This window comes from Trichogramma pretiosum, unplaced genomic scaffold (genome assembly GCF_000599845.2).
Source record: "Trichogramma pretiosum strain Unisexual culture from Peru unplaced genomic scaffold, Tpre_2.0 scaffold162, whole genome shotgun sequence".
NCBI lineage: Eukaryota > Metazoa > Arthropoda > Insecta > Hymenoptera > Trichogrammatidae > Trichogramma > Trichogramma pretiosum.
This window is the reverse complement of record NW_019640831.1, coordinates 93,578-115,081: the sequence shown is the minus strand read 5'-3', so window position 1 is coordinate 115,081 and position 21,504 is coordinate 93,578. Positions and strand designations below refer to the sequence as shown.

The following is a 21,504-nucleotide window of genomic DNA, read 5'->3' as shown; positions in this document are numbered from 1 at the left end:
TTACAATTTAGAGAAAAAAATGATAATTAACAATGGTAAATAAGCATTGATACTTATGCATAATGTTTTTATAAAATTTCAATAGAAATTGTGCTAATATGACTGTGCCTCGCCTGAATCTCGCACTATCAACTGTCATTGCACTTTCATTCTCTATCGTGGAGGTATTTTATTTTAAACCCTTATAACATCACGTGCTAACTATTTACTGGGTTCTTTGCAATTTTGGATACTTGATTCTTGCAGCTCATCGTGCAATTTCACGAAAAATTGCACGATGATTCACTGAAAAGACAAGAGCTGTGTTCATTCAGTTGTTTACTTTGTGCGTAGCTTATAGATGCAGACCTCTCCGTGGTGTAGCCAGATACGGTGTTTTGCCGCGTGCATTCCATAGCGCTACGCTACGACTCTACAAGGCACCGATCGCGCGTAAGGCGACGCTATTCGCAGTTTCGCGTTGGACAAAGTTTTTTGAAACACAGCGAGCACGCAGCTCTGTACTTTTCGGCAATCTTTCAGTGTACAATTGGATTGAGAAGGTAATATCAGACCAAAAAAATTAATTGCTTACGGAAGATTTAAAGAGAGAAAGATGGAAGTCAGTGGTATACTTAAGTGTGATGTCAGGTAATTTTCTTTTCAAAAGAATGAAACCATAAGAATATAATAACAGAATACTTGATTTTATTGAGGTTATTTCAGAGTGAAAGAGGACCCTTGTGATTTGCTGCTCATTGAAAATGATCGTGAAATGATTGACGAAAAATCTGATATCAAAAACTTTCAACTCTTACCAATTCTGCGAAACAATTCAGTAGGTGTTGATACTTATATACTTGAATCGCATTGTAAATATATCTAACTTATATTTAATTTTTTAACGGACTCATGAACTTGGAAAATGTGAACTTGGCGACGAAGTGGAAATAGTCGTTGAATGTGAAGACTTCAAGCCCAATATGGATTCATTAGTAGCTCGAGAAAATGACGATTACTTTCCAAACAACTTGTGGAATACAAAAGATAGTAATAGTTGTAACAGTCATAGCATAATTAAAGAAGAATCCGAGAGAGAAGTGAAAAAAGAATTTGTTTGGCGATGCAGAAGGATCGAATTTGAATATCAACTGCGAGCTTTCCGTACAAAATAAAAATAGAGGGATCACCGAAAAGCTTGACAAGAAACATAACTTCAAAATACCCGTTTGTACGGTGTACAGTGATAGCATCCACCATTGTGACACATGTGGAAATACATATACAAAAAAAAGTAGTCTCAAATTCCACATTGATTCCATACACAATGGCGTCAGACATGCATGTGATATTTGCGGAAAGAAAATGTCAACAAAAGGGTATCTCAAATTACACATCAATTCGGTTCACTATAACATGACACATGCATGTCACATATGCGGAAAAAAATATTCAGAAAAATATTACCTCAAGAAGCATATCGACTCGATCCATTATGGTATCACACATGCATGCGACATATGCGGAAAATCTTTTTTACATAAACGTACTCTCAAAACTCATATCGATTCGATGCATAATGGTATCTCACATGAATGCGATATATGCGGCAAGACATTTTCACAAAAAGGTCGTGTCAAAACTCACATCGATTCGGTTCATAATAAAATCACTCATGCATGCAATTACATGCTGTAAGTCATTCACAACTAGGAGTAATTTCAAAAGACACATTGATTCGATACATGCTGGTGTCATGTTCACATCGTGAAAGACATAGTCACAAAAGAGTTATCTCGAAATCCACATCAATGCGAAGCATAATAGCGTAGCCATAATGCGTGTGATATTTGTGGAAAAACATTCGTTACTGTGAGTAATCTCAAAAAACACATCGATGCAATGCTCAATATTATAAAATATGTGTGTCATACGTGCAAAAATAAATATAAAACCTCAAAATTTTCATCGATGGAAAGCCCAATCATGTTAGACACACAGGTGATTTTTGCGGAAATTCATTTTTACAAAAAAATGATTTGAAAACCCACATCAATATTGTACATAAGAAAATATGAGTTTCAAAATTATTCACGCCTGTGATATACACTAGACCCAATCTAATTCTGTCTGCTGGAACGCCAGAATTTCTGTGCTTATACACGTTCCACTATTCTGAGGACCGGACAGAATTAGATTGGGTCTATTGTACGTGGGAAGGTATTTTCAGTGAAGAGTAATCTTAAAAAAATATATAGTTATATTGCATGATTATATTACCGATCCATGCGATGAGTAAAGTTCAAAAGTAAATATTATTACGAATACCACACATATGAGATGAATAAAAGTATCATTAGTGCCTGCGATAATTGATAAAACATTAGTACAAAATAGAAGTCTTGAAGCCAAATCTTGAGCTGATTTGGTAAATAATTAGCACATTAAAATTTAATAAATATTTACAATTTATCATACATTTTTTTAAATTTATTTAATAATTTCCATTGTAATAAAAATAAGAACTCCTTCGAAGGTATCTTGTTTTGTAAGATTAATCCTTAGATTAAAATAAAATCAGTAAACTGGAGAAATTTAAAGCACATTATTCATTGTAAAATTATAAAATATCGAACACCCTAGGTTCGTGTGAATTCAGTAATGCCAGTAAATTTTCCGTGGATAACACGCGTCAAGCAACAAAGACTTCAATCATGATTTTTAACTGCGACTTTCAAGTATTTTTTCGTAGAGTTGCTCATATACACGAGTAGCTATACGAGATCGCAAAAAGGATCTGCAAGGCGCGATTCGAAATTTTCGCCAAAGTTTCGACTCCACGACACGTGAGTTTTACCCGCAGAAACTTTTGCTCTCTCTCTCTCTCTCTCTCACACGATCGCGCACATATATTGCAAAACTATCATTTCCGGGCAAAAGTGAAGCAGCTTTTGAGGGCATCGAACGGGGTCAAAGCGCGTTACGAGTACCGAAGGGTTTCATAATTTTTATCAACCGGCTCGACGCGATTACAGCTTCACACCGACGCGTGCACGTGTGAAATTACACACGCTGCAAATAGGATATAAATATTTGACTATTGTTCTCAATTTTTTTTTTAACTATCAATAAACAAGCGGCTTTCTCTGTGCCGAATGCACTGCGCTTCCGAGTCGAGTGTATACATACATTTGTGTTTATATATTGCGTAAGCAAAGCCATAGTGCAAAAGCACGTAACATTCAAACAAAGCGGTTAACAACGCGTCAGATGTGGTTTTTGAAGTTGCTCGCTCACAACATACACAGTCAGTGGTGAACATTAAATTGTTATTCCAAAAGCCAGAGGCGCAATTCGCGCAGGGGCTCTCAATCTCGCCCTCGAAGGGATACGAGCTTTTTCGGCGTAAACAACTGACAAAAAAATATGTATTATATATACGAGTGCGCAAGATGGACAACGCATTGAGCGTCCATTATACCGTCCCATGACTCAAATTTTTTTTCTGCTGACCCTTCCACGCTTACGGGTACTTGAACCTGTTATCCGAGATAGTTTTCGGCTTCTCGGATCTATACGCTGGGAAAACTTGAAATACACCTTACTGCTGCTGCTGCTGCTGCTGCTGCTGCTCTCGACTGCGCGAATGGCCAAAGGACTTTGACCACCACCCTGGGCTATATATACCAGCAGTAGTCGTGCAGTGAGCCTCTATGAGCTATACAACGTAATGCCATCGCCGCGCGCCGCACTCGCGGGTTTGTGTTTCTCTCCCTTCTCGTGGTTTCAAGGATAACACACAGATGCTTCTCTTCTGCCTCTCTGCCTCTCTCCACCCCTTTGACCCATATATGTTTAGCTTTAATGCTGCATTCGCACTTTTACTCCGGCTCGAGCTAAAGATTCCCTTACTCACATCCCAGAGCTTTTCTTCCAGCTCTTTTCTTTGCTTTATTTCTGCTGTTATTCTTTTTGTCCGCGCGCGCGCTTCCCTTCGTTTTTCTTCTTTGCGCGCTACGAAACTTTCCTTTGTCGCATAGCTCCGAGCGCTGTATACAGCTCTCTGCTTTAGCTCTTTAGTAAGTTTAATTTGCATATTTATTTCAAGAGACTGGCTTGCCCTTTGTTTGCCGCGTACACACGCGCAATGTACCTGGGAATTTACGAAATCTCGCAAAATTACTTCCATCAACGCGACATCTAATTTGTTTATACGAATTTTTCACACGCGCTTCAAAAATATATAATTGAAGAATGTTTCATGACGAGCTGATGTCAAAAAGTTTATTGAACTTGACTCGGAAAAAATTTGCGCTGACGAAAATATTTTCATTTTCCCTGTACAGTACTCGTATGAAGATTTAATCATACGAGTTTCAAGTATTTTTCGCCCAACGAGGTGAAATATTTTTCTTTCGCTGTACACTTTTCGTCACTTTTACCCATCTTGCGCTACATAGGTGTAACTACACACATTTATACAATGTCAAGAGAATGTTGTGATACTGGAATAACTTTGTTTTACCTGGGCCCTCTGTACTTGGCATATTTTTCATGTAACTCTAGCTTCAAGAGACTATATTTGAGAAAAATAATGAAAAATGAGTCATACAAGTACAACAGTAAAAAGGTAAAAATGTATTGTTATAGTATATTTTGTAACAAATGCGCGAAGCAGTTAACTCATCCAGGAGTTGTTTTCACCCGAGCGTAGCGAGGGTGCAAAGACTCCTGGGTGAGTCAACTTCCTCGCGGACTAGTTGCAAACGATATTTTTTAACTCTGCTTGCGAGAAACTAGGGTTTTCTGACGCTTTAAGGTTAGAAAACCCGCGTTTCGCGCACGCAGTGTAAAAAAAGACATTTTTCGTCATACTATTGCATGAAAAAATTAAACTTCAATCCTAAGCAGTAACTTTCGCGACCCAGCTCGCTATTACTTAAATAATTCAATCAGATATTATTTAAACAATAGTACTGCAAACCAAAGCAGTAACCTACGTGACCCAGCTCGCTATTACTTGAATAATTCATTCGGATATTATTTAAAAAATTGAACTGCAAGCCAAGGCAGAACTAAACGAAAAATTGTTATACGTTATAAAAGTCTGAAATTTTTAAGATTTTTTAAATTCAGCTGTCTTTTTTGAACAATTCTAAGAACTTTTTCTAGGTAAAGTTTTTTTCCTAGGTGCTTGGTTAGTATATAAAGAAATGTATCAAGTTTATACATGGTTTTTTTTACAATGCGCCATTTTGTTGTCCACCATTTTGAATTTCGATATTGTAACTATGGAACTTTTACGTCGATACCCCATGGACGCAAAAAATGTGTGTTAGCCCTACGGATCAAGTCTCTTTTGATTCGAAAATTTAGGTCAAATCAAAATTTTTTCCAAAAAAATTGTGTTTTTTGTTGTTTAATTGTTCATAACTTGGGCTCTTCGACTCTTTTGAAAATTCTGACACCGGATTCGGAAAGTTCATAAAATTTCGCGTTAGAAATGTCTATTCAATCATTTATCATATATTTTTTTCACAAATTTTATAGCACCGGAAAAAATGTGGGAAATTTCGTCGATTTGACCCGAAACGGGTTAAAAGCTTCCATAAACGCTTACTGGTAGATTCCCAAACTTTCTCGGAAGCTTCCAAATGCTTTCAAGAAGCTTTCAGAAGTGCTAGCGTGTTTGCTATGATACAGCCGTCCTGATTACAGATTTTAAAGCAGAAATTAACAATCGATTTATGTATAGATTTGCTATAGATATTCAAAGATAAAAATAATAACTTATTTCGATTTTTGTAAGCATGTTTTGATTTCATTGTTTCTATGATAATGAGAGTATCCGTTAAGAAAATTTTTTACGGAACAAAATCTATTTCCCCCCTTGATAATAATTTTCAAAATGGATTTTCTGATAGAAATAACATGATATGTAGTATTGTACACGAGTATTTATGAGCAAGAGGTGAAGATAATTCATCTTCTAAGTGAACACGGATAAACTATTTTAAAGTTTGTTTTTTTCACTGATGTTATTCGAATGTCGGATGGTTACAAATAACATTTTGTAAATTTAGATGCATTTCTTCGATCGTTTCTCAAGTCAAACTCGTTATAAGTCGTGTACGTATCATCCACCTGCAGTCTGGAAATTTTTTTCATTTTTTTATTTCGCAACTCAAAATGTCTCACGTCACGGATCCGTTTGAAATTAATAAAAAACGAATGCCTAAATTTTCTCTCCGAAAAGCCGTTGTTAAAGTTGGCTCATAAACTTTGCCCAAGCTTTCGTACGACCTTCAGCGATTCTTGAATTTCAAATTTTTCGTATTAAAATTGCCTAATGAGATTTGTTCTCAAAAGCTTTACGGTACATTTTGCAGGGGGCTTGAATTTTTTAATGGCTACGTTCGCAGGACTTGGTCAGAGAGCATAGATTTACATTCTGAAAAAAAACTCGGTACGTACATCTACACCGATGTTAAAACAAGATAGATTTATTGTCACTTCTTTGGTATTCCCAAAGGACATCGCTAATCCCAAAACACTTTAGCGATGATCGAACATTTATACAAGGTACATAAAATCCATCGTGTTAAAACATTCGATCGAGCTGTATATGCGTCGAGCTTTCACAAATAAGTATACGTATCGGATTACACGAATAAGCAACAGCGTGAAACGCCCGAAGCCACGAGAATAAAATATGAACAATGCAATTATGATAAAAACTAAACTGATTTGTACAAAATCAAAATTAATCGCTGAATATCTTTAGACATTCAGTAATGTATATATTTAGCGATGTTTATTTTTTGTTTCTGACCAACCGTGAATCGTGAAACATTAATGGCATAAATTTTTGTTACGCTTCGCGGACATTTATATAAATCTGTTTATATAGGTACGGCTCGGGTAAGTTTTACGCGCGCCGCCGTACGGGTCATAAAATCCTTTGCAGCATCAACGTGAAACACGCGTCACGTCTCTGACGCAAAGGTTATACCGAGAGGGAAAATGAAGGGAAGGGACGCGCGAGTAGGCAAGCTAGAAGATCGTACACAAACGCACGAGCACAGCTATATATTACCAAGAAGTAGTAGGGCACGTATGCCAAGTAGCGGTCTTTGTGACGCTCGCGGATATTATCGACACTGTGTGTGAGTGTGGGTATGTGTGGGACAGGATATCTTGGTTGAAGCGTTACGACAAAAGATGCAAGAGACTTGAGAGCTGAAGATTACATCAAAACATTCATAACTTATGTATTACAGAAAAAAGGGCCGTTTGAAGATGAAATAACATTTTTACTGAAGCTAAAAGCAAATCGTTTTGGAGAAGATACCGAAAGACAATCCTTACTAACTCGATTTTTTACTTTCAGTTTTGCTCGGTTAACTTTGCTGTAGGCATTCGTAAAAGTTTTACAGAGAGTCGTGCCGAGTATTTTTTTGTTTTTTTCGCGTCAGTACAGCATCAGTTGTAGCAATTCACGTCAGTCTAAAATATAACGTTGAATGATTCACTTGTCTATGCCAAGTTTTGAATTTTTCATGCTCGAAATTATTTTGCGTAAAAAATTTACGTTTGCTTTGCTACGTGTGTTACGTAAAAAAAAATTGTAAAATAATATTATTGTCGATTTATAATCTCTTGCTTAGCATGGAATTACCTTGTTCATATATTACAAGTACATAGTCAAGCAAATTACTCTCATCTAATCTGAAAGCTCAAAATTTGCAAAATTTTAAAGTTCATTAAGGGCTTATAGCTGCTTTAAAATTGATGTATTATTTTTCTTTATTTAAAAGGCCTCTTTTGCATAATTTATTTTAATTTTTACGTGCTCTCCAACACAAAATTATCTAATCCAATGCTTATTTTTATTTTTATAATATTAAAATTTCGCACTATAGAGTGTAAAATTCTGAATATTTTAAAACCAAGTTATATTATTTCAGATTAAGTAGATTGCTATTCACGCTCCAACATGATTAACGCAAATGAACATGCAAAAAAATGCAACGCCGAGTGTAAAGTACTTTTTTTTTATTTTCAAATAATCAAGCTATTTGATATTCTACATTTTTTGTCGTAATTCTTTCGCTTTTTTTTCGTTACTCTCTGTGTACAATTCGGTCATGCTTCGTTGAGGTTTTGCACATGACAACGTTTCATTTGAAATTTCTAATTCATTCATCTTTGTGTGCGGACGTGTACTTAACGCGCGCACGCGTGTGTGTGTATGTTATTTTCGTCTCAAATTATTTGTCACATTTCATTCGAATGAAAAGGAGTGGAGAGAGCGAGAAATGTTAAGCAAGCTACTCATTCACACATGCAGTGATGCAGCAGCAGCAGCAGCGGCCGCAAAGCAAAAAAAAAAAAAGAAGAAGAAGAAATGCCGCACGTAAAGAGGAAAACTAGGGTTGAAAAAAATTATAACGACGGCGAGAGCTGCTGCTGCTGCTGCCGCGTGCGAAAATGAGAACGTGAGAGATGGCGACTGCAGTGAGTAGAGCAGCAGCGTATCTCTCTGTCGTTGGCGAGAGCCAACAAGCTCGGCTGCTGCTGCAGCGGCGCTCGCGAGTGAGAGAGCGCGAGAAGCGTAGGAGGCAGCAGCAGAGTAGGAGAGGAGGGATGCGGAGGATCTCGAGGGCTGCTACCCCCGACTACGACGAGTGCGGCAGTACTCGTTCGTAGCCCGCGCGCGTGAGCCTGCGAACTGGCCGCCGCCGCCGCGTGTGTCGTCTACTGCAGCCTATATACCTTTTTACCGGCCCGTAATAGTTGAGTGCACGCCTCGCCTGTGCAGCCCCGAGTGTTGTTTTTTTGGCCAGATTTTACCTCCCTTTTTATTTTTTTTTAATTGCAAACTCGTTCGTGTAAAGTGTCAACGTAATTTGACTGGCATACATTTTCGAAGTTTATACTGAATATATTGGTGAGGTTTGAAAAATAAAAATTATTTCACGTATTATTGGTGCGAATTAAATTTTTTTTTTCAAATTTACACAGTGATGACATTTCGGACTTATAACATAATAAGTTTAATCGAGTGTATTTTATGAAAGAAAGTAGTTATTAACATAGATAACAACGCTGTTTATAGTGATAATTGAATAGTGAACATGTTATAACTAAAGAAATCAGAACGAGATTACAATTAATCAACGTGTCCTTCGTTCACATTGTTTTCATTATAAATTTACCTATTAGGTTATAATTGTTGTTTAAAAAAAAAAAAAAATGAAGTGAAAAAAGGCAACATCATCATCAGTGACTTGGGCGTGCTTGCCTCGCGCCGGTATCGAAAATCGGTCCTAATCAGGACTGCTGGATCGCATGGTTACAGCAAGGTACGTATTACCCGAACAAAAGAAAATAAGTGACGATACGTCAACGAATAAAAAATAAATCGTTGCTCTTTTAACTTTTCTCCGCGCAAATTAGTCGTTATATATTGGCAAGAGATCGTCGCATTGTGCCATATAGAAAGAGTATGCTCTTTCTCCGGTGCTATTTGATTCTCGAGCCAGCTGCTGCTGCTGGGAAAAATCGACGAGTCAGAAATCTCTCGGAGGACTACGCCTGTTACAAATTAGCTCGGCTGAAAAATTTCTAACTATTACACGATTCCCTTTACATATTTTTTTGTATTTTCACGGTATGATGCATTACCTATCCTTTGCCAACTCTGACACGATACAGATCGACACCGATAGTAGCTTGTCGGATTATTATATCATCACGTCCGAAATGCCAATCGCGCATTTTGACATTTCAATTTCTAAATCTGCCGAAAGAAATTAAATTGCATAAAAAAATTTTTCTCTCAACTGCAACGAACGTTTCGAAAAATTCACAAATACATACATAATCGTCCTCTCCGAAAATTTCACATTTTATATATCTCGAAATGCATGAATTATTTAAAAGCTGCTGAAACGGCACGAGCGAGCTCGAACATCGCAAAACACGACTACGACATTTCGCATGCAATAACTTATAAGCGCGTAAAAATGTTTCAAATTCGAATCGATGAATTAGACATTATATTCGGCGGTCGCGTATGCAACTGCGAGTATAGTTTTCGGTGGGGGTGTAGCACAGGGGACATGTGCACACACAAAACGTCGAGTTTCAGGTGGCAGGAATCAAACCGCAAGTTGCGTAACGCCGTCGCGAGCAGCAACGCGCCGAGCAGAGCTCTGCGAACTACTATACACACGGTGTAGGGTAGCACGTCAAATGGCACACATTCTCCGCACGTATAGCAGCATGTGTGCGTTAAGTTGAAGAGTTGGAGAGAGATAGAGAGAGAGAGAGTAACTCGTTTGTAATTTATATATATGTGTGTAGAATTGCTCTCTCTATGCTGTGCTCGCTCCCGAAACACAAGTGAACACGATAATTAGAGTGGTGTGACCTTGTCAATTGTAGGAGGGTAATTATCAAAGTTTAAAACTGCGATGCACGTATACCTGTGCCCAGCGAGAGTTCGCTGGGTAAATTTTGAACCGGCTATATGTAATAAGTTGGCAACTTTTTCGCGTAACGACGAAATTTTTTGGATTTATTTTTGTTGGGGTGATTTTAAAATTTCTTAAATATAAACTATATGTAAATGAGATATTTTTAAAAGAGTACAAACAGCTTCGTTTCATAAAACATGTCAAAGAGCTCAACGCAAAGTACACCAACAAGGATGGAATTTACAATCTCGCAGAGAATCTATCATCCTTTTCCCGCGGTTTTGCTCGGCTTTCTCTACATCAAATGTGAAATTAAATGCGTGGCGCTTAGATAATACTCGTGTACTCCAACACCAGTTTATGCAATATTTATACCCTCGTAATGGTCGGACACGAGCGAGCTGAGTGCATTCGGCCGTGATAAGTATACAGGCTAGACGCGTGACGCATGCAGGAGGGTAGGTAGGATAGGTGTGCAACTTCACCCTTCAGCTGCTCCGAGCCGAGCGTCGGCGTCGGCCTGGAGAATCGTAGCTGGGCCAACTCGGATTATCAGCATTTATCTTGGCCTGGTGTGTGTAGTGAAAATATCGTCCTACAGAGAGAGAAGAGAGGTCGATGCACTAGCTGGGCTATATCTTCTATACATACTATAGTAAGGCTGCTGCGTGCCTATATATTGTGCTTGCTCCGGCGTGACTAGCCTCTAGGCTCGCTGCGGATTGCGCAAAGCAACGCAAACTGACGAGACGCAGCTGGAGAGAGAAGGAGCTGCACGGAGATAGACGTGGCTGCTGCTGCATCTCTCTCGGAGGCTGCATACGCGATGATTCGATTGCGCGTCGCGATGTGCTGTTGCTGCTTGCTGCTGGTTCGGCTTGATTGGGGAATCCTCGCGCAGCTGATTGATGTACACACGACGACCGTCAACCCACAGCCGCATCAAATTGGTTATTGCTCATTGCAACTGATTGATCGCATTCAGAGCTACTTACGAGCTATGTGCCCTTGATCCTTACATCCAGGCTTGTGCGCGGGCGTGATTTTCCAGTTCCAAGTTATGCGTGTACATTTTTGTAATTATTTCCGAGTTGCGAGTACTATTGAAACAAAAAACTGTATGAAAATTTAATTTTTAATTAATACCAGCCTTGACCACTAGATGGCGAGTACACCTTCATCTGTAAATCTGCTAGTGCCAAAGTGAAAATAATAGTATAAGTACAAGCATGTTTTTGAAAAGAAGCGAAAATTCGCGTTCTCCATTTTTGTGCATTTACCTACGTAAAAAAATGTCTGTACTGTAAAAATTTTTAACGGTGTACCTCTCGTAAAAGCAAGCACGTAACTCGATACACACAAGAGTTGAGTTTCGAAGTTATTTTGCTCGTTGAAACTTCATTTTTCAGAGCATCGACGAAGAATCTTCGAGAAGTAAAGAAAAAAAAACTGCTTTGTGTCTCGTGCAACATGAATTATATCTCCTTTTCTCTCAGTGCCCCAAAACTGCCGTGTGTTTTGAATTAATCGGTGCGCGCGCGCGCGTGCAGGGCGGCGGTGCGCCTTTTAAGAAATTTATGGCGTTAAATTATTCGTAAAACTTGCTGAGCTGCTGCTGCTACTACTTCGTCGATCGAACGCGTAAGAGTGCGAGACGACGCGCGCGCGCGCGAAAAACAAAGTTCGAGCAAAAGTAGTAGTAGTAGTAGTATAAGTCGTACATAGACGCGGACATGCATGCATTCGGCCGCTAAAGTTCCTGCAGTGCAGTCGAAGGAATTATGATGATTATAAGTTGTTGATGCGCCGCTCGCGCTGCATATAGGGTGCGGTCCCTCGGGGATGTCCGAACGATCGCCAAGATCGCAATATCGGACCGAAACTTTTATATGCATCGAGATTTATATTCTTTATGAATTTTCTTTGCGAATAGTCCAGACAAATTGAAGGGACATTGCTATTTTGATTATACAATTATTATTGACTTATACAATTATGTTCACATCACTACTTGCAGATTTGTGCTCAAAGATACTCGCCATCTAGTGGTGGAGAGGCAAGCATAAATTTTTTTTTATCTCAAATTTCATCCTATAATAATCATATTGGATTTTGTATGATTACGACTGAGATAATTCACGTCGTTACAATAGATTTCGTCAGAGTCGAGGACATAGTTATCAATATCTTAGAAACAGGAGCTAATTGTACCCTTAGATGGCGTCGGTCCATAATTTCAAATCGTATAGCAATTCAAGTTACCCCATAGCAATTTATATAGAAATATCTATCATATCAAACCGACCATCTAGCTGCAATATCTCCGAGTCACTAATAAAGATACTCTTATATCGCTTCGCCGTAACTCGGCACACATCACGGAAAATTTCGATCGATTTGTCAGTATATATACAGAGAAATCGACGCTGCGCTGCGTGTGGCGCGAGTAGCACAGCCTCTCTATACGCTCCAAGCCGTGTGACCTAAATTTATCAACTTTTTCTCTTGACTCCTACCGCGTTTAATCCCTCAACACATCAATTACATTAAGCCGCATTAAAAAAAAAAAAGGTTCGTCGTAGCGCCGCCATCGCCACCGCCGCTGCCGCGCCTGCAGGGAGCAAATCACAAAAAAAAGAGTGTATAGAGGAGAGGAGGAGGAGGAAGAGGAGGAGGAAGAAGAAGACAGGGAAAAAGTTTCCGGCTATAACGGTGTGTGCACGGCGTCGCGCGGCGCATTTCGTACGAGCCGCCGCTTGCCTGCCAAGATTAATCCAACGACGACGACGACGACGACGACGGCGACAGAGACGACGCAATTCCTCTATATACTTATAGTATAGAGTGGCTTCGATTACACAAAAGCTCGATGACGGCTATATCAGCTCTCGGCGGCGATGACGAGGCGCGGGCTTCGCTGCTTAAGTTTAAACACCGTCAGCTCGTGCACGAGTCATTGTGTGCGTAGCGTGGAAAATCGGAGAGTAGCGCGAATTCTCCGATTTCATTTCCTCTCGCCGCACTTTGTATATTATATGTACCACGACTGTGTGCGAGAGAATCTCCGGCTTATTATTACGCGTGTACGTAATGCACTGTGTACAGTCGTCTATTCGAAAAATAGCGTGCTTTATACGCGCTTGGAATTTTATTTACCACTTTGACAGGGAGAAATTATTTTGCGTGTGATCCGACGAGGCTTTTATAGATAAGAGAAATAGAGAGAGAGAGAGAGAGGAAATTCAACGTGTGTACTTGGGGCGGTTTCGGTATTGCCAAGCGCAGGTCGTTTTTACATATAAACATGTATTATTTAGGATCTGGTCTGGCGCACCACTACGGTAGTAGTTATATAGGCAAGCCACTGGCGCACAGCTATACGGCATGTGTGCCAAGTATATAAAGCTCGCAGCTGCAAGGGAGGTGCGAGCAACGGCGGAGCTGGAAACAAAACGTGCCGTAGGCGTATACAGACGAGGCAAAAGTTTTGTCGGTTAGTAGTGTATGTATGTACGTACACACACTGCCTTGGTGCATTTTCGGGTCGGCCGTACGTGGCTTGCATTTAGCTCCGCGCGCACATGCTGCTGCTGCTGCCGCTGCTCTTGACGACTTGAGCGAAGCGAGGCGCAGCGTCTTCAGTTGCACCGAGTTTTCAAACTTTTTTCTTTCTTTTTCCGCCTGCCGCTGCTATATACTTATGCGCGCTGGACGCTACAGCTCTTTCGAGGTTTTTTTTTCTCTTCTCCGAAACTCGAAGAAAAGCAGCGGCAGCCAAAATAGCGTCGCACGCGCGCACGTGAGCTTTCTCACGAGCCGTCACCTCCTCTCTTCAGCCGCACGAGTCCCAAGCAGTCGAGCTTCGACGATATCCCTCCTTATATTATACAGCTAGCTCCTTGTGGAGCCTGCGAAAAATATGTAACTGGGTCTCGCTGCGCGCGTTATCTATTCATATTCTCCAAAGCGTATAGCCTCGCTTTTCCCTCGATACGCGCGCAGATGAAATACGATTTTCACACGTGTTTGAGAGACACTCGAATCGCGACGCGTCAATCGATGCTGTTAGAAATCGAAAAATGGCGAGGCGCAACAACGCACCACGTAAAATATGAACTATTGAAAGATTTCGCGTCAACTCTCGAAACCATCGATGTTTTCTTTCTACCACAGCTTAAAGGAAGTGTGTATAATCCGCGTGATTAGCCGCGCGTTATAAGACGAAAGCCTTTCCATTCGAGGCTCGTCTCTTCTCTCTAATTTCTACGTTGCCATAACGACGCGATGCAAGAGAGACTCGCCAGTGGCCGCCGTGTGCGGTGGCATGTTTATTGTTCTATCACCACAGCAGCAGTAGCAGCACAAAGCGACGCACGTATAACGATAGTTAGTGGCCCTCGCGCCGATACGTCGGCTTTAGAAGGCGACTGACAGCCTTGTTATACTGGCTGCTGTCCAGCCAGCAGCAGAGATTGTTTTACAGGTGGTTCTTGCATTTTTCCTTTCATTTTTTTTTCTCCTAGTATTATTTGCCAAGCAATATACGGAAGCTTAAATTGCAATTGCGAGCACGATCGACGTCGTCGATGCTGCCCACAACCCCCGCCTAGCGCGCTGAAAGGGTGAGGATCATTACGGTCTTTTGTTTGTTGTACTCGCGTGTGCGCGCGTACATGAACCTATTCAACGATTGCACAATGAGAACGCTAGAAATAATACGAATTATATATAAGTATATGAGAGTTGCATAGTTGCGCGAGTAAATACGACTGACGTTGGCCAAAATTTTACGTTTCTGCACGGCAAAAGCTCGCCTAGCAGCAGCATTAGTAAACGTAGCTGTGTGTATGTGTGTGTGTTCCATACTCACATATATAACTTGGCTTACGGACCGCGCGCGGATGAATCAACGTATTTTCCCGTAGTTGAAATAAGTTTTGCCGACGACGACGATCTAACGTACTATTACAACTGCGCAAGATATGTGTGTGCTATACGTATTTATGATTATGCTGTGTAAACAAGGATGAATCTGCTGTACGTTACGTAAAGGAGTTTCTTCCTTTTTTTTGTTAACTCGCTTATCCACTATATATACAGTCCGCTCAAATGAGCAGCGGCACTTTTTAATTAAAAACTTTTCGGATTCGTTTCTGCGCGACGAACAGAGAGAGAGAGAGAGAGAGAGAGAGCGACTTTTTTTGCGCCCCCGAGTCAACGAGTCGAGTCGAGTCGTCGCACGATCGCGCCGTAAAAAAAACTACGGTATATATACGAGTGCAGGATTGTCTCTTATAGAGCTTCCCTAGGAGTGTGCCAGCAGTAGCAGCGCGGGGCTCGATCTAACAACGTTAAGCACTCAAACGGAGTGAGACACGGGCGCGCCGCGCGAGCATTCGACCTAAGAGGATGTGCCGCTGTTACTGCTGAAACTGTCGAAAGCTCGAGTTTATCGATTGAAAATTGCAGTTTTCCCCGAGTCGACGATGAAAAACGGGCCGGTCATTGATTGCGCCTGTGTGTATAGAGTAATTAATTATTCCGACCACGTGCACGAAAGAGGGGCATGTACATCTGTGGGGGTTACGACTTAATTGTTGAAATAATTTTCATTCGGTGAGCGATCGCAAAGAAAAATGGTTATTCGGACCTATTGGATAATTGGACCATAAAGTTGAACATTACTTACGAAATCTTATGGACACGTGATGCTTCGAGTCTTTGTAATTATTTCATGAAAATTTAACGATATGAAATTCGTGTTTTTATAACCATTTGAATGCATGATGCATTTTTTTTAAAACCTCGCACAGACTGACTTATATGCAAATATTTTCACTGTACCACTCGTAGATTTACAGATACAGGTACTTGCCATCTAGTGATGAAGATTGGCTTAAATAATGTAACGCCTAACATCACGGACGACAAATTGAGATCTATAATTTATGTACAACTTATAAATTTCATTCGACTTATAATTTATATACAATTATTTTCACTCTGGCACTTGCAAATTTACAGCTGAAGGAGTACTCCCCATCTAGTGGCGAAAACTTCAATTCGTCATTTCGTGCTTTATTCCATTGAAAATTGGTCTAATTTTTTTGAAACAGTTGAATTGTCATTTTTAGGTCATTTCAAATGCGTTGAATATTTACAACATACGAATAAAAACCGAAAATTCATCTTCCGAAAGCAAACATTATAACCAAAATCCAAACTTTGTTTACTCTCAAAAGCCTCTCAATGATTATTTCATGCATATCGATATCACAGATTACAATACATATATTATATTATTATACATGGTACGTCGTGAAGAGAGTAAAATTCGGCAATGCAATACTCCGAGGTAGATTATAGCGTTATCTCTGGAACTGTTCCAAAGCAGCATGAAAGGATGGCGGCGGCAGCGGAGGGCACACAGTGCGGCACGCATTTCCAGCACAGCAGCAGAGACTGTGTAAAGCTACGTGAGCTATGTATACACAGTGCAGTACAGTGTGTACGTACACATGTACGGCAGCAATTTTTTTCCATCCAAATGGCCCCTCCAAAATAACCCAGTAACCTTATCAATGGACGCACACACACGCTTTCCAACTCAGCAACTCGCTCTTTTCCAGCCTAGGCACGCGGGCAGTTTTTCATATTTCGCGGAATGTACCATTAATAATGGTCTAGCTGGCCGACTGCAACTATTTGCCGTACTTTTTTTGGCCGTGTATCTAGCCAACGCACACGGCGGCACGGTACACGCATCGCAGCGCTCAACTATTACACATCGGTAGTGTATGCTATTTTGCTCTAGTCTCTTTTCTCTCTCTCTCTCTCTCTCTCTCTCTCTCTCTCTCTCTCTCTCTCTCTCTGTCGATTTCAATTACACGCGTTTGAGGCCATTAAAACAGAGCAATAAATTCATTTTCCAAGCAATTAAGTCTACGCTAGCAGCAGCAGCAGATATTGTCTGAAGCAGCAACAAATGCGAATTGTCCTCGGCTGCTTTTTCTCTCTCTCTCTCTCTCTCGATCCGCAGCAGCACGTTTTTACCGCGCACGCACGCGGCCGAGAGCTCTCGCATGCTCCATTCCGAACGGCCAACGTACTACTACTACCACGACGCATCCGCACGCACATTAATTCCACAGTGGTAGAGCTCACTTTCTCGCACACCGCACACCGGTGCGCGCGCGGCGGAAACCAACACTCGGAAATAAAGTGTTTCCGTCGTCGTGACGTTTTAGCCCCGCGTCGCAAGCTCTACTCTCTCTTTTCCTCTCTCTCTCTCTCTCTCTCTCTCTCTCTTGTGTTTAGTTTTCCGGATTACTACGCGGGCTGGGGAAAAAAGCGCCCGGCGCGTGAAATTGCCCTCGCTGCCGCTGCAAGCTTGCCCGGCTTTTTCGCAAAATAAAAAAGCTCGACATCTAATCGGTGCTTTCGATGCCCGCGCCGGGCAAAAGTCTATTAGCCTGATGACTTTTACAGCATCGCGCGCGATAACGGCTCGCGGGGCTCAAATATTTTACCAGCTACTGGTAGTCGCGCGAGCGCTTGATTTAGCCGCCCACCCATTTGTTTTGTTTAAATAGAAAATAGCTGCTGCGCCATGCTATAGACTTTCTCGCGAGGCTTGACGCGTGTGTTGCGAGGCAGCTGCTATTTTGTCTGACACAACGACTAATTTTCGCGCTTTGTTTACGAGCTGGGATCGTTGTTCGCATCGGTCGTTGGGTCGAGTTTGTACGCGTGTTAAACAAATCATTTTTCCGCAACGTGAAGTTCGAGCCACTGTGTGCGGGTGCGCGACGGAGGTATTAGTTTAGCGAGGCGTGCGCTGAAATAGCACACATCGAGTTTTACATTGTTATAGTCGAGCTCGACTCCGACACTTTTTCTAAATTGCTCGAATTCGCACTGGAGCTAGCTGCTACACTGCACTACGCATTACACGCTAAACTGACTATAATCAAATTGGTTTGACTGCTCTATCTCGCGCTATTTTTACACTTTACCTAATTTATCGATGCGCAGATATGATGGCGAAAAATTTATATTGAAAATCGCATTGAAATCATAGTTCCTTCGTACCGCGTCGTTCGCGAGTCGTGAAAACGACGGTACGTACGTACGTGTGTGTATGAAAAAGTATACTCGATTTCCTCCGGGAGCAGTTGTAACTTTTTTTTCCTCCACAATGCTCTTGACGTACTCTTCGGGAATAAAACGTATATAGTGGGAGAAGGAAAAAAAGGCTCGACTCTGATAAGAAGGTAGAAAAACGCAGCAGTCCTCCTTCTTTCACCAAAGCCGAGCTGCCGGTCGTCTGCTGCTGCTGCTGCCGCTGTCGCTCTGCTTTTGAAGAACTTTAAAAAGCTCCGCGCGTCTCTATAACGGAAGCGAAGAAGAAGTCAATCGATAGAACGTACACACACACACCTCGCGCACACTTGATCGGTGTCTTTTATTACGCGCGCGGGATAAAGGTTTTTCTTTATTGCTCAACTGCGCAACCGTGTTTTTATAATTTTTATGTACCCTACAATGATGCGTGCGTGAAATTGACGAATAAATATTTGTAACCAAGATAGGGCTCTTTTCGCTACATATAAAAATTTAAACAAATCGTGGGAACGAAATGGATCATCCCCTCGCGTGATTCGTATTCGAGAATAAATTCGTTTATTTTATTAAATTTATATTGGCCGAGCGCGATAGTGGCCTGCAGCGAGGGATTCAATTTAACACCCAACAGAAAAGATTACGAGGAAATTTGGCTAGCATGCGAATAGGAGAGAATTCCGATGACATTTTTTTTCTCTAAAGCTAGCAAAATCGTAGCTTTCTCTCTCTCGCTCCCTGTGTGCTCCTAAAAGTAATGAACTGCATATATAGGGCTTGTGCATAGGCCACAGCGCTCGAAAAAAAACAAGAAAAAAAAACTGAAAAAAAATCGGACATTCGAGCTCCCTCTCTCTCTCGATTAACATATAGGTATATGGGTGGCCAGACACATTCAAATTTCCGTACACGGTCGCCTACTGCACCAGTCGCAGCAGCGGCCCTCGGGCCAACATCTGCAACGGACTTTCTCTATATACGTATTGAATAAAAAAAAATCCTCTCTCTCGTATGTGTACGCGATCAATCACTCGACAATTTTCAAAGTAAGAAGTTTACTCTTTCGAGGGTCCAAAGTACATATGCGAATTGCCAAAACTTTTTTGTCACCCTCTCTGTATGTGGTTGCAGCGCAACTTGCGCACAAGTTGATTAATTTCGCTCCGTTGTCTGAGGCGCGCGCGCGCAAAAAGCCTCCGGTTTTAATCCGTCGCGCGCATTCACCTTTCCGATTTTTGCCTCGTAAATCTTGCTCACGGGGTAGTAGTAACACGCCCGATGGTGCGGGATAGATGGGATTTTTGACGACGCCAAATGTGAAAACTCTCTTTGCCCCCCGAAAATGATTTATGCTCGCGACCGAGTTGATCCACGTGCATCATATTTTCTTTTCTTGAAAAAAAAATTCGTCGTATTTATGCATTTTTTCACCCAAGAAAATGTAAGTTAATTATTGAAAAATTCAGCGAGCATTTTTTTGCGTGATAATCAAAGTCTCAAATAAAAGCTACAGCTGATTGTTAATTATCGTTCCTCGGATCTGTTCGATGAATGAAGGAGCGACATCGAGGACTTCTTCTGCGTACGTAATTAGAGAAATTAATACGACGACGGCGACGACAGCTCCTCGACCGTACGGTACGTTTGTTCGAGCGCGGCTGCGAGCCACCTCAATGTGGATCCTCTCGCATACGTGCGGGCAGAAGCATAGCTATCTTTCGCCGACCTCGTCCATACTTGATCAAGGCCGCTAACAAAGTTTGAAGTCGAGCTCATGAAGTCGCGCGGTGGGAGGGCGGGGAAGCTCGCGAGAACAGCAGCAGCAGCAGCTAGGATAGCAATTGAATTACGGCGCCATGTTTTACGTGGCCGCAAGAATCCGTGGAATCTCTCTCAGGATTTCTAACGTTAGTTCATTGACTCAGCTATACGTATGATACGCTTGCCAGCACTGCAGTAGCACACGCGTTCAGGAGTTCGATTCCTTGGGAGCAGAGCAGCTTTTAACATTTCTATTGAAGACGGCTCGATTAATTGCTCGAGATAATTATTGGTTACAAGATTATAGTTTTTATTATACTTTTTACATTTTCAGTAACATTAGTAATATCAAATTTGTAACAACATTTTTTTCTTAGGTATGTATTTGAATTATTTAATTATTTTGAGTACAAACTGTCTGAATCATCAAAAAAAAATAGTATATTTTGTAAAAAGGGCGCGAAGCAGTTGACTCATCCAGGAGTTGTTTTCACCCGAGCGTAGCGAGGGTGCAAAGACTCCTGGGCGAGTCATCTGCTTCGCGGACTAGTTGCAAACGATATTTTTTAACTCTGCTTGCGAGAAACTAGGGTTTTCTGACGCTTTAAGGTTAGAAAACTCGTATTCAAGTATTTATTAACTAGGTAGTTGTGTTTTCAATTTTTACGTAAATTGTGTTAAGTTAAAGACAATTTATATTATTCATGTACACGTTGAAGAAATTCAGTTTTTATAATTTATTTTAAGAAACGCATTATTAACTAATCGTATTGTTAACAGTAAATTAATTTTATAAGAATTATTCAGTCGATCCGTTCAGGAAATAATTAGTGAAATAGAATAAAAATACAGATGTTTGTGTAAAGACTCAGCTATTGCCAAGTCAGTCCTTTATTCTCGTCATTTATATCATCTCTCTGTATTAGTGTTATTACTTGGTTTGAATCTTACTCTTATCGTGATCTGTAAAATTTTTAATTGTAAAACCTCTGTATATATTTTATATTTTATAATTTTAAAAACTTTTGTTATGACTCTTGTATTTGTAAAAATTTTTTGTCTTGAGTCCAATGAGGTCGGGAAAATTCTCGATGAATTGTCGTTTTACACACAAGAATAAATTACTGACTTGGCAATAGCAGAGTCTTTACTCACATATCTG

General features: G+C 40.7%; 1 protein-coding gene across 1 annotated transcript in view; it reads left to right on the top strand.

The window, feature by feature from the left end:
- The first annotated feature begins 8,710 nt into the window (after positions 1-8,710).
- LOC106653314 overlaps positions 8,711-21,504 on the top strand; it is a 95,082-nt gene continuing 82,288 nt past the window's right edge. Inside the window, exon 1 of the mRNA XM_023463421.1 lies at positions 8,711-9,344. The gene's annotated coding sequence lies outside the window, so the exon portion shown is untranslated. The remainder of the gene's footprint in view (positions 9,345-21,504) is intronic.